Here is a 12,867-nt window from a genome sequence, read left to right on the forward strand (position 1 = left end):
TTCCTGTAGTACTTAATTAGACCAAAAAGAAGAATTCACGGGAAAGTAAACATTATTATAGTCTTTGGAGAATGTCATCATATTGAAGTTTACACAGCAAAGAAGTAAACACTGGGTGTAGCTGGGTGTTTAATTTTCAAACATTACATTTTCAGACATTTGGGAAAAACATAGGTGTGATCCCATGATTAGAATTTATCAAATGGAATGTAGTTCATGGTGAGGGGGGGAAGACTTGGGACATAAAATGTGAACCAAAAATGCTAAATAATTTCAACAACAATAATAATATCAAATACTGTGTGCCTGGGTATATTCTTAATTTCTCTCTCTCTCTCTCTCTCTCTCTCTCTCTCTCTCTCTCTCTCTCTCATTTAATACCATATTATCTTCATTTTTACAAACTGGAAACTGAGGTACAGAAAGGACACATTAAGTTATTACGTGGTGGAACCAGAATTTTAACCTACTCAATATGCCTCCTCCACAGTCTGTACTGTTAGCCACCACGCTGTTGTATAGCATCCAAAGAGCTCTCTCATGAGCTCACAGAGAAGAACATAGGCATGAAGGAAGAGACCTGTGATCACAGGTGAGGGCATGTGGGACGGAAGGCGAGCCTGCGAGTAAGGTGTCCAGGAGGCACATCCTCAGCGACCCTTCATCCCACTCCTCCGGCTCCAGATGTTCTCTGAGATCTGAGTCGCTGTAGCTCAGAAATAGCTCATGATTGGAAGGTTATATTTATTCATCAAGGCTCAGTCAGAACACAGAAACCATTTTTAGGTTTTTCAAGCAAGAAGGAATTTAACACATGGAATTAGATGTTTTAAAAATTGTTTAAGGGCTTAGAAAACAGTTGGATGGAAGCAAAGAGCAAGGAAACTAGCTTCTGCTCACAGGAAATGAGGAAATGCGCCAGGGGTTCGCCACCTGCTGCGAGGAAGAAGCCCCGCGCAGCGCTCCCTCCCGGGCCTTCTGCCCGAGCATCTTTCTACCACGCAAAGGACAATAACGTCTTCCTTTCTTTCTGCCTGACATGTCTCACTGCCAGAATTAAGCCCAAAACCCTGCTGCAAGAAGTAGGAAACTATATTCCTAGATTGTACTAGTATGTATGCGTTATATATAGATATTCCTCTTCCCCAGGCAGTAGCTGCAGATGATGCTGAGTTGACAGTAGACAAGGGCATAAGGTATTTTCCTGTCTTACTTTCTATACTAAATTTAACCTAGGGTATTATCAAGGGGACTATATTCCCAAGAAAGTGAATAAAATAACACCACTTCTATGGTAGTAAATATAAAAAACATCTCTCCAAAATAATCCCATTTCAACTGTTTTAGCCTTAATAGAAGTCCTGACTTTCAGTGTCTTTATGTGCGTATTGAAATAATTTATAATACAATTTCTGTCTCCTCAAATGAAAATAATTCCTATCATTCCAGGTCGACATGTCACGGCTATATAGATTTCATAATCATGACTCCCTTCCTCTACCATATAGACACACCCCCATGCGTATTTCTTCTCTGCTCTCCTCACAGTGCCTCTGTTGGGAATAAACTGTGACCATAAAGCAGATGCTGATTATAAATATAAATACCAATATTAATATAAACTACCACTTCCTCATGCCTGCCTAAAATACCACCTCCTTTCTTAAACTGGCAACTGTGGAGAAAGGTTTTTCCTCCCCTTTTGTAGATAAAAAGGTAACATTTAAACCTGCCACCCTTAGTCCCGTTTTTCTCCTGCTTGTCTTCACCATTTCCAGAATTCTGTAGTTCTCATACTTTTGTGATTCCTTATTTTAAGGTCAAAAGGTCACGATTTTATAGAGTGTAAATGTCTTAATAATCAACATGTTATTTCCTTCCTGTTCATTAGCCCTGTGAACAGCTAAGCCCACCGGGCTCCAGTGCTTTGCAAGGTGTCTCCCTGAGGAATGAGATGAGTCTAGGGCATTGCAGTCTTCCAGGTCCTCCAGGAGGTCCAGCAGCAGTGACTCGGATTTACTGAGCACTTACTGTGCCGAGCATGGTCCTAATGCTTTACTTGTGCCATCTCATTGAATTCTTACAGTGTTCCTCTCAGGCAGAGGTTGCTGTTGCTAATTCACAGGCTTAGCAGTTTGCCCAAGGTTATATAAAGAGGGTGAGTCAGGATTTATCCACTTTCTGAGCCTACACATAGGTAGTCAGTCCGAAAGAAATGTGTCATAGGTAGGGAAATCGGATTCATAATTAATGAGAACACTCATATCTTTTTACTCAGGGGAAGAAAATTACTTAGAGTTTGAGGCAATATCCTGAAATTATAGAATCACCTGAGAGATAAATTATTGCTTTTCTGTGTAGTTTACCCTTAACTGGTATAAAAAAAAAAAAAAAAAGACTATCTTTTGATTTTTAGGAAACTTGATTCTGGAAGCATCTATATGAACTGTTAATTATTCTAGGGATTACATAGCAAGACTGGAATAGATGTGTGAACTGTATTCATGCGTAACTAATGTATAAAGACAGAAATATGGCTGTATATTATTAACCTTCACAAGGCATTAGTTAGTATGTGTTTGGCACCGACTCATCAATTGAGCCTGCACAGAGTATCTGTCACCAGCAAGACGAAAGGAGCAGGACTCCACTGTTCCCTTCACCACACACTGGAGAAGTGCATGCTGTTCTCACTGACCAACAATTCTCTTAGCCAGATTTCCACCTGTAAATCCTGGACCACATGGTAGCAACTTCATTCTGCCTGTTTCTTCGAGCATGCCTCAAAGGCAGCCGGTGCCAGCTACACAGCAAGCCTCCGTGGCAAGGTCCACTCTGTCTTCCAGCTAAGTCGGTTGTCTGTGTTATCCACACAGCAATCGAGTCAGAGTGACCAGGGCTTCTGGGATTCAGCCACGTTTTAATGCCGGTGATCTTGATCCAGCATCTTGAAGGGTTCAGGAATCTGGAGAAGCGCTGTGTGTAAATTATTAAAGAGTCCAGAGATGAAACATAATTTTGGAAGGCATTATGGGGAGTCAGAGAAGACTTAGCTAAAGAAACTAAGTTCTCCCTTGTCTCAGGACCCCTTGCTTTTTATTAACACAAATTGTCCTAAGGCAAAGTAGACATACATCAAAGGCCAGGGTTTAGTACACAAAATCCATTGTCAGATTGGAGAAATTGCCTACGGCTGTTCAGGTGTTTGGCCAGTAGGAGGCAATGACATGTAAATTAAGATGTCCTTAGCTGTCTGGCAGCAAACAATCAATTTGTGCATCCTTTTCAGGTTTGGGGAAATGCCCTCAGCCATTTCCAGATGATTCAGCCCTGCTGACATGCTGGAATTGGCTTCCAGCAACGTTTGCTCTGAGTCACAGTAGCACATGACGCTTTGCCCTTGAATGTGCAGAGCTAATTGTTCCAAAGCCCACTTAAAGCTATAAATGGAGGAGAAACACATTGGGGTTTTATTATTTATTTATTGAATACATTTGTATTGAATAAATAATAGAAGTAGTAGTAATAGTGATTGCCATATATTAAGCATTTGCATGTTGAACGCCACTCTAAGCATTTATATCTTTTCTCCTTTAATCCTCATAATCCTGGGAGTTAGGTGTGGTGATCCTCCTTTTACAGGAGAATGTTACAGGGAAGTTCGCCCGAATGCTATATAAGAAAATCAGAATTCGAACTCAGGTATGTCTGTCTCCTTCTTGTTCCCTGTACTTGATAGTTACCTGCTGGTTGCAGGAACTGCATGGCATTCTGGGGGTAAAGGATAAAAGTGAGGTTGTACTTGCTCTCAGTCAAGAAGGTAATGATTCTTAACTTGGCTGTAAATTTTGAATGATGCTGCTGCCTGACACAAGGAAACTCGAAAAGATAAACGGAAGAAAGACCTGTAAGAATGTGGCACTTACTTGCTGTGTTGTGTTGGAAAACGTGCTTTGTTCTGGCGGGTTCCGTTTCTCCGTTATTAAATGGGCCTAATGTTTCTAATCTACACAGTGACTATGCCGCTCCCTAAGACTCTGGGATGTTTACAAATGCTGAAGCTGGCAGGCTGCTGTTTTAATAACATGGATAAATGTTATCTCTTTGCCATATAATATTTTTGCCTCTAAAATTCTGTTAAAACTTACATCTGTGTCACTTATTCACCTGAAATATTGAGTTAAGTATTTGTTAACATTTTAAGATGCTCTTTGAAGCGGGTTTTACAGCAACACAAAAGGCTTACCGAGCCAGTGGAAATCTAATACGGCTCCATAATAGTGCGTTTCCACAGGAGGACAGAGCTGTTTGTTAGCTTTCCCCCCCATTTCTAGTAACTTCCCTTTTCAGCAGGAGCTGATCTGGCCTCACTACACACCTTTTTAGTAGATGATTAGGTTTTTATGAAGCGTCAGTGAGGATTATTCGGAATAAAAGAAAAATCAATATTAATGTTTCCCCCCAGGTCCAAAAGAGGCTGAGGTCTGTACTGTTGCTCACAACGTGTGAAAACCACGTGTCTGTGCTGGTTTGCACTGTACAGAGTAGGAGCCTAACGCCAACCGTCTCGGAGGCCCTGGGCCTGCGCGGCTGGTTACCTACCAGCAAGCTGTTCCTAATTAACGGGACGTGGTTTTCCCTCTGCGGACAGTGCTGCATCCCGTCCATCCTGGCGGCTCAGAATGCCTCCTATCCTGTGTAGCCTACGGAAACAGCTATTCTTTTCACCTCGGCTTTTATTTTTGTTTTGCTTTTCATTGTGTGCCGCACACGGATCTCCTTTGTTCCCACCACATGGGTCAATATTTGGAACCATTCTTCAGTTTCCGACGCTCGTAGCCTTTCTGGAGCTTAGTTTCCTACCCCGAAGTGGAATAATGTTCCAGGCTAGTGAACTGTTTGGAAGATGTTAGGTCAAAGGCATTGTGTGAAGATATAATGGGGAAAAAGGATATAAAATTCTTTGATTTGTCCTTAAAGATTAGATTCAACAGGCATTATTGCTGAGTGTAAGAAGACCCACAGGCTATGAAAGGCTCCAGGAAGAATAACATATTGCTTTTGTTCTCGTGGATCTCACACTCTACCAGTGATTTCAACCTTTCCATCTCATGGCACATGTAAACTAATTTCTAAAATTCTGCAGCACACCAAAAAATATATTTTTTGTCCATCTGCCAAAAAAAATAAGTATAGTTTTGATTCATTCACACCAGGTGGCTGTTGTTGTATTGGCTGTTGTCATTATTTTATTTTATAATCTAAGGGAAAAGAGGTCAGTGTTCCTGACCAAATATTCAGGTGTTGGAATGTTTTAAAAATTCTTGCCACGCACCAAGTATCGCTGGCTTAGGCAAATCCAGGGCGAGATGAAATGTGTTCTGGCCGCAAAAGGGAGGCAGAGGTGAGAAGGCGGGCTCCAGCTCTGCGGGCACCTTGCCAGGGGCCAAGTCCTCACAGCAACATAACCATATAAATGCAGAAAACGAGGCTTAGAGTTGTTAAGAAATGTGTTCCAGAGGAAATACAAAGTAAAAGAATACATTTTATTTATCTGGGAAGCTGCAGGAAAGAGAATGGTTTCATGGAGATGAAAATTACTCTTAAGCAGCATCCCTGAAGTTAGGTTCTTTATAAAAATGTGATCTTTGGGTTTTGTGTGTGTTTTTTTGTTGTTGTTGTTGGTTGTTTTTTGTTTGTTTGTTTGCCTCATAATAATACATTCTCATAAAGATGTCATTACCTGGGCAGTGAGAGGGACAAATGTATCTGTTCTTCCCCAAAGAGTTACTCTTTATCATTAGGGAAACGACATTTTGGAGAAGATAAAAAGAAAGGGATGGGAGGGAGATGTCCCAGAGAACGTTAAGAAGCTGTATTGCCCGTAGTCTTGTGAGTAATAAGGGGGAGGTGTAGTACATGGTCATTTAAATAACAAATAGTCCCATGGACAAGAAAGTGGGTCTTTGCCTCCTAGAGCCACTGGAAGCATTTTTTTTTAACCATCAATACATTATCAATTAGGTGAATAGAACCAAGCAAAGCAAATATAAATAAGACAGCTTCACCTTACCCCTAGTTCCCCCATCCTTATCTTTTTTCCTTCTTGATAATGGATTTCATCTACTTTTCCCCAGCCCAATTTTTTAAAAATTCCTTCCATTTGCCCTTCTTCCCCTGTAAGAGTGAGCAAAGAGCTCCCCTCCAGGGCAGCATCCCAGCACAGCCTAGACAGAAGGGGCTCCATTGATGGGTGTTGTGTCTGAGAGAGTAGCTGTACTTCCAGCGCGGGCTATGCCCTTGGATGCATGTCTGGGATCTAATCTGAATAATGTGTCCTGTGTTCCCATTCTTTGCAATCCTAATTCTGTAGGTCAAGGAACAATCTGAGTCGGCACTTCGGCTTTCAAAAATCAATTGGCTTTGCTAGCTCAACCCAGAATTTCTGAGGAAATCTGGGCTGGAAAGAAATAGTTATTATCTGGGAACAAAAGAACCATTGCCTCTGAAATAGGAGGCAAAATAAAGAGAAGCCACCAAATGTGTTTCTTAGATGACGTCCATCTTATGTAGAAACATAACAAAAGAACTGAAAACGAGGTTATAGACTGGAGGATGGGGAGGAGTGTCTAAATAAATGGCTTGGTAGTACTGGCTACAGCTAGGACTTTTGCAAAGAATAGCTGGGTGTTAAAAATGTGTCTCAGGAAAGAGAAAGTGATCAAAAAGTGTCACCATGAAATTTTAATTTGGAGTCATTGACTTAGATAAGGAGGAAAGGACATCTCTATCCTAAGAAAATCCAAATTAGATGCTAATAAGATAGTAGATACTTCAGCATGTGAAGATCGTGTACCCGTTCCAGAAATAGTAGGTCTATCTATATATAATTTATTTAACAAACACTTATAAAGTGCCTACTGTGTACAAAACACTGGGGTGGAGGAAAGTTAGCTTTTATAGGTTTGCAAATAATTCAAGGGAATGAATAGAAAGTAGGGATTGTGGTACAGAGAAATAAGAAGGCTGAGGGTAGAGCTAGCTGACACTGAAGTTGCACCTTGGAACTGTGAATTTATAGCGCCTAACACTTACATTGTAACCCAGGGTTGAGCTTGGTAGTAGCATATCCCACAGGCATTTAACAGGAGGAAAGAGGTGAGATGGAGGGTTTCCTGTCACAGCCCCATTGACTCTGTAAGCCCCATTAGTTCTTAATGTCACAGGCCTACTCAGGATTCCCATGCTCACTTTTTAAAAAATGTCATCCAGGTAACAAAATCAAAGGATCTCAAAATTATTTACAAAACCTAATAACACATTGTTCTAAGAGTTAGGAAGGTGCTATTACCACAATTTTCTAAATTAGAAAACTGAAGATTGGAAATTAAATAATTTTATCCAGGTTGAAGCAGAGATCATTTTGTAGTGACTGTCATTTCTCTGTACAAATAGGAAGAGGAGTCAGAAATAATGATTGCACCAAAATGTGATCTTCTGAAATATTTTCCAGTGAGAAAATCTCGTGGATCATTCCTCATTGTCTTTTTTCCATCTTCTAAAGAGTTTGAATTTGCAGAGTTAACCTTTCTTTTCCTGCTGTGATAACCATATTTCCCTTTTCAATGTATCACTTTGATGACAGCTGATCCCAGTCTAAGTTAATATTATAACAATTTTAGATAATATTGCAGATGCACAAGGACATCCTCATATGAATCAATTAAACAAGTCACAGTAAGTTGCCATTAAAAGTGTAGCAGCTGCATCCTTGAAAACAGATGCTCTTCTGGGTCTGAATGAGTCCAATTTTGACTGATTTTAAGACCTAAACAGATTTCAGTCTGGTTAATATTAGGATGTGGAACCACTTGAGACATCCTAATGACCTACGTTGATTGCTTCTTCATGACAGTTAGTGTGTTGGTTTTCCTTGTGAGATGCTGGGTGTTTGATATGCCAGGGATTTTATGTCAGTAGAAAAGAAGAGACCCCCCAAGTCTCAGCTGCAGCAAGATGGCCTCATGAAATTAAAGTGACTTCTAAAGGCAACCCAATTTATAGGGATTGGGCTGTAAGGATTGACCGGAATCACTTTAAGCTATACTTTTGCAAGATTTCGAATAGCCAGGGAAACCAGCAATAATGAACTGCTACCCTATCCCTACTCTGTCCCTGGCATATACTCAAGAAACTAAGGGGAAAGTTATAGCTGTAAATGGGAAGTCGTTGCTTCTCTTTCCTAATCTTTATTAATCTGTTATTATGTGAATTATTTGTCCTGTTATGTTGGCCAATTAAATCACTTGTTCTGTTTAATTAAAAAAATAATTGATTTTTATAAAAAATTAACATAGCCAAATGTGTGTCTTAAATAAATAAAACTGCCTCACTCACATTTAATTAACCAAATATGGAGGATTGAATTAAGTAGGGACAAGGCACAGGCAAAGACATCAGTCAGGAGACTCTTCCAGTAGTCCATGGAAGAGATGGAGCTAAACCAAGAAAATGACAGTAGATATAGAAAAGACAAAATATATTAAGAAAACATTCATGCAATAAAGTGGGCAGACATTAGTCTTTGTTGAGGGGAGTGAGGGAGGGAAGAGAATTGATTACTCTCATGTTTGCAGCTGAGATTCCTACGTTGATATGCCACTGATAGAGAATTCAGGATAAAGGGCAGATGGTAGAGATGGATAATGAGTTTAGTTTCGAGCTCATTGCATTTGAGATGCCTGTGGGATGTACTGGTAAAGATAGCTGGCAAACAGTTGATCAAATAAAATTTAGGAATCATCAATTCTTAGATAATAGCAAAAACCATGAAAATGGATGAGCTCAGAGAGAACAGACAGAATGACAAGTGAGAGCGTGAGAGTGACCAATAGAAAAAAATCTTCGGGAACACCAGCATTTATGGGTGGGCTAAAGGAAGAATAGCCAGTGAAGGAAACTATGAAAAGAGTTGTCAGAACTGTGAAAGGACACCCCAAGTAATAGAGTGCCATATGAGGCAAAAGAAAACAGAATTTCAAGGAGGAAATGGCCTTTGCGTGTTGAATGAGATTAATACTGGGAAATGCCCAATGGAGTTGGCAATAGGCTATCATTGGTGATGATCCTTGGAATAATTATTTAACAAAGAGTCAGAGGCAGAAATCAGGTTATGGCACATGGAAGAATTAATGGGAGGCAAGACTATGGAGAAAGCAAGTGCTGACAATTTTTTTTGAAGTCTTAATAAGAATCTGAGGTCCTCAAGAGAGGAGTCATGGAGAGTAGGAAGGACAAAGAGTCTGGGAGAGCAACATGAATTGGGGGAAGTTGCTGAGAAAGGGAAAGGAGCTGGCCGAGCACTAGGGAAGGATGGACATGTGGTATTGAAGACACTTTTGAGCATAAAATCCAGAAAATTTTAGTGGCAACAATCCATGCTTTAGGATTGTTTCATTTCCCTGTCAAAAGATGAGATGCAGAATTAGCCCATAGTTAGGTCAAGTTGCCAAAGAAAAATCTGCTTAGGGAATCAGTGGCCATACGGTGACACATAGCCACCTCTAGCTACTAAGCTAAGCTGGGAAAACAGACTTCTAGATTTCCAGAGTCTCTAGTGGAATGAGCAAAGGAGAGCTGGAAATATCTGTTAGTTTATCTAATAAGTAGGGTTTGCCCCTGAGACTAGATTCAGCTTCCTCATAAACCAATCAGTTCAGCATAGAAAGCCCAGCTATATTGCCATGCAGATGGTTAGCTAGGAGTCTCAGAGATGCCTGCTTTTATGCAAAGGCTAAAAGAGGAAAAAGCATGTTGTGAACGATCTGATGTGGCCCATCCCCAGTATCAGAAAAACAGCTCAAAGTGCATATCTTAATAAAATGATCGAATACTAATAGCTTTAAAGCCCACAATATGTGTTCTGCCGAAACGAAGCAATGCCCAAGATAAATACACAACCACGGAGCCTCTAAAAGGGTTTGTGCAAGTGCGTGCGTGTGTGTGTGTGTGTGTGTGTGTGTGTGTGTGTGTGTGTGTGTGTGGTAACCTATCTTGACTATAATCTCCCAAACAGCAGAGTCTGTCAGCCTTGCTTTTTTATAGATTTCCATTTGACATTTAAGAGCTCGTTGGTTCTTTGTGTTGTCATTGTTTGCCATTCTCAGCATTTCTTTGCTCAGTGTACTCCTTCTTGTTAAGAAAACTTCGTAAACGTCAGTGAGCCCTCAAGAATTCACAAGCCAGCTTTTCAGTAGAACTGTGGGCATGATTTTTCATGTTGCTTCACTAAAGTGTTATCTTTTTGCTATAGATTACAGTCAAGCGAAATGTGCAGTGTGCTGCTATCTAAACTGTTTTTACCTCACTCGTTGCAAGTTTTATCTTGCCATTAACTTACTGTACTTGTCTTTTTTGTTTTTGTTTTTAAATCCTCACCAAAGAAGTGAGGATATTTGTTCCATTGATTTTTAGAGAGAGTGGAAGGGAGGAGAGAGGGAAATGGAGACAAAGAGAAACACTGAGGTGGGAGAGATACAATGATCGGTGTCCTCCTGTATACCACTCCTCCCCCGACCAGGGATAGGGATCGAACCTGCAACCCAGGCACGTCCCCTTGACTGGGGATCAAACCTTGACCCTCCAATGCTCAAGCTGATGCTCTACCTATTAAGCAACACTGGCCATAGCTGCTTGTTTTTTTTAATGGCACAGTTTGGCAGTGTTCAGTTGCTACACATAATGAAATTATATATTTCTATAATAAAGCAATTGTTGTTGTTGTTGTTTTGTTTGTTTGTTTGTTTGTTTTTTACTTTCTTGGTGGAATTTGTCCATAATGCCTTTGATAGACTTTGGGATATTAGTACAGTAGTCCATCCACCCTTATCTCTGGTTTTGCTTTTCACAGTTTCAATTACCTGCAGGCAACTGCAATCCAAAAGTATTAAATAGAAAGTTCCAGAAATAAACAATTCATACTAGTAAGTTTTAAAGTGCACACTGTTCTGAATAGCATGATGAAATCTCAGCCACCCGTTTCTGTCCTGCCTGGGATGTGACTCATCCCTTTGTTCAGCGAATGTATGTGCTGCCCTCCCATTAGTCACTTAGTAAGTAGCCCTTACAAATCCGCTGTCATGGTGTCATAGTGCTTGGTTCCAGTCACCCTAATTTTACTTAATAATGGCCCCCAAACACAAGAGTGGAAGATGCTGGTGATTTGGATACCAAAGAGAAGCTATACAGTGCTTCCTTTAAGTAAAAGGTTATACCAGTATATGTATAGGAAAAAACAAGGTCTATGTAGAGTACCATTCACGGTTTCAGGCCTCCACTGGAGGTCTTGGAATGTGTCCCCTGCTGATAAGGGGAAACCACTGTAGAACTTTGAACCTCAGACCATGAGTCTGATTTCTTCAGGATCTGATTTCTACCTCTTTTCATGGATACATAGTAGCTCTCTCTGCCACAGTTAGTGTCACACAACAGAGGAATCCAGGAGCTCAAAAGCCCTAAAATGCTTTGAAATATTCCATCATTGTTACTTGTGGTTGCTTTCACCCCACCTGCCAAATGAAGACCTGAAGGCGGTGATCTCTCCTGGTGATGAAAGAACATAAATCATGTTAACAGTACCGAAGAGTGGCACTGCCTCACATGTAGCCTCCTGCAGATCGAGCTCTGTTCACCTTAGATGATGCCAAGACTGGTAATAATTTGAAGTCTACATCGTTATACTCCCTTCCTCCTTACACATCAGTTCCTTTAAACAGAGTCTTTTTTTCATGTTTGCTGTGATACTTTATTAAAGTATGGTTGCATAGGGAAGAACTCTCCTTATAAGTCTTGACTATCTCTCTGGTCCCTTCTCTGGGCTTGGCCAGAGTCTAGGCATCAACGCAGCCCTGACAGCCCATAACTGTAGATGCAGCTGCAGCTAGATGTTGACTCCCTACCCTCCAAGGTGAACACCTCCTGGCGTTTGGTCAGTAATGCCTGGCCACATCCAAAGGACATTGCATCCTCCAATAAGGAAAAGAATTTTCAAATGGAAAAGCAAAAATAATTGATAAATTGAAATTAGACTTCAAGATGGATAGAATTATCTTTTAAGTAACTTGTTGCTATAATTAAGCTTCTTAACCTGGACAAATCAAATGCTAATGCATACTTATTATTTGTGTTAATTATTTATGTTAATATTAAGTGAGTTTTATGTGCTGTTGGTCAAAGAGTTTTATCTACATTAATCTATTCAATACTCCCAACAACCTCATGCTGTAGGTACTATTATCTCCATTTTATAGAAATAGAAACAGGGTGACAGAATTTGAGTAATTACCTCTTGGTCTCATAGTAAGTAGTGGGGACAGGACTCAGGGCCAGTCTTTGAAGCTCTAGAGAACTAAAGGATCTCTTGAATGAATTGCAAAATTACCGTTGTCAGCCTTTGAGAAATTGTGGGAAACTGGGTACATAACAGAAACCTAGACATAAACAGATGTAGTTCACATTTCTGCTGCTCAGTCTTTTCCTGAAGGCAATGTCCAAGTGCTATTGAATATTGTGTCAATTACTTGGGAAAGATATAGAAGTTAGCTTTACAAAATTTTCCAAAAAGACCTTTGTAGGACTTTTAGTTGACTATGAGCTCTATATGAGTTCAAGTGGAACATAAAATCACGGCCCCGCCCCCTGAACACCTTAGCCTTACGTGCAAGCAGCATGGCATCTGGAACGAAGGAGTAGATAGCTCTCTCTAGACAGACCAGACCCCTCTGTATTTTTTTTTCCCCTCTGCAGTATTTATTGTGTGTGGTCCTGCATTCCATGTTTCAAGGGAGATACAGAATAACCAGGATATTT

General features: G+C 40.4%; 1 protein-coding gene across 1 annotated transcript in view; it reads left to right on the forward strand.

The window, feature by feature from the left end:
• The window catches only part of EXOC4 (exocyst complex component 4), a 771,568-nt gene that overhangs the window by 686,512 nt on the left and 72,189 nt on the right, over window positions 1-12,867 (forward strand). The gene's annotated exons all lie outside the window — the stretch shown is intronic.

Source organism: Plecotus auritus (assembly GCF_963455305.1).
Source record: "Plecotus auritus genome assembly, chromosome: 4".
Taxonomy (NCBI): Eukaryota; Metazoa; Chordata; class Mammalia; order Chiroptera; family Vespertilionidae; genus Plecotus; species Plecotus auritus.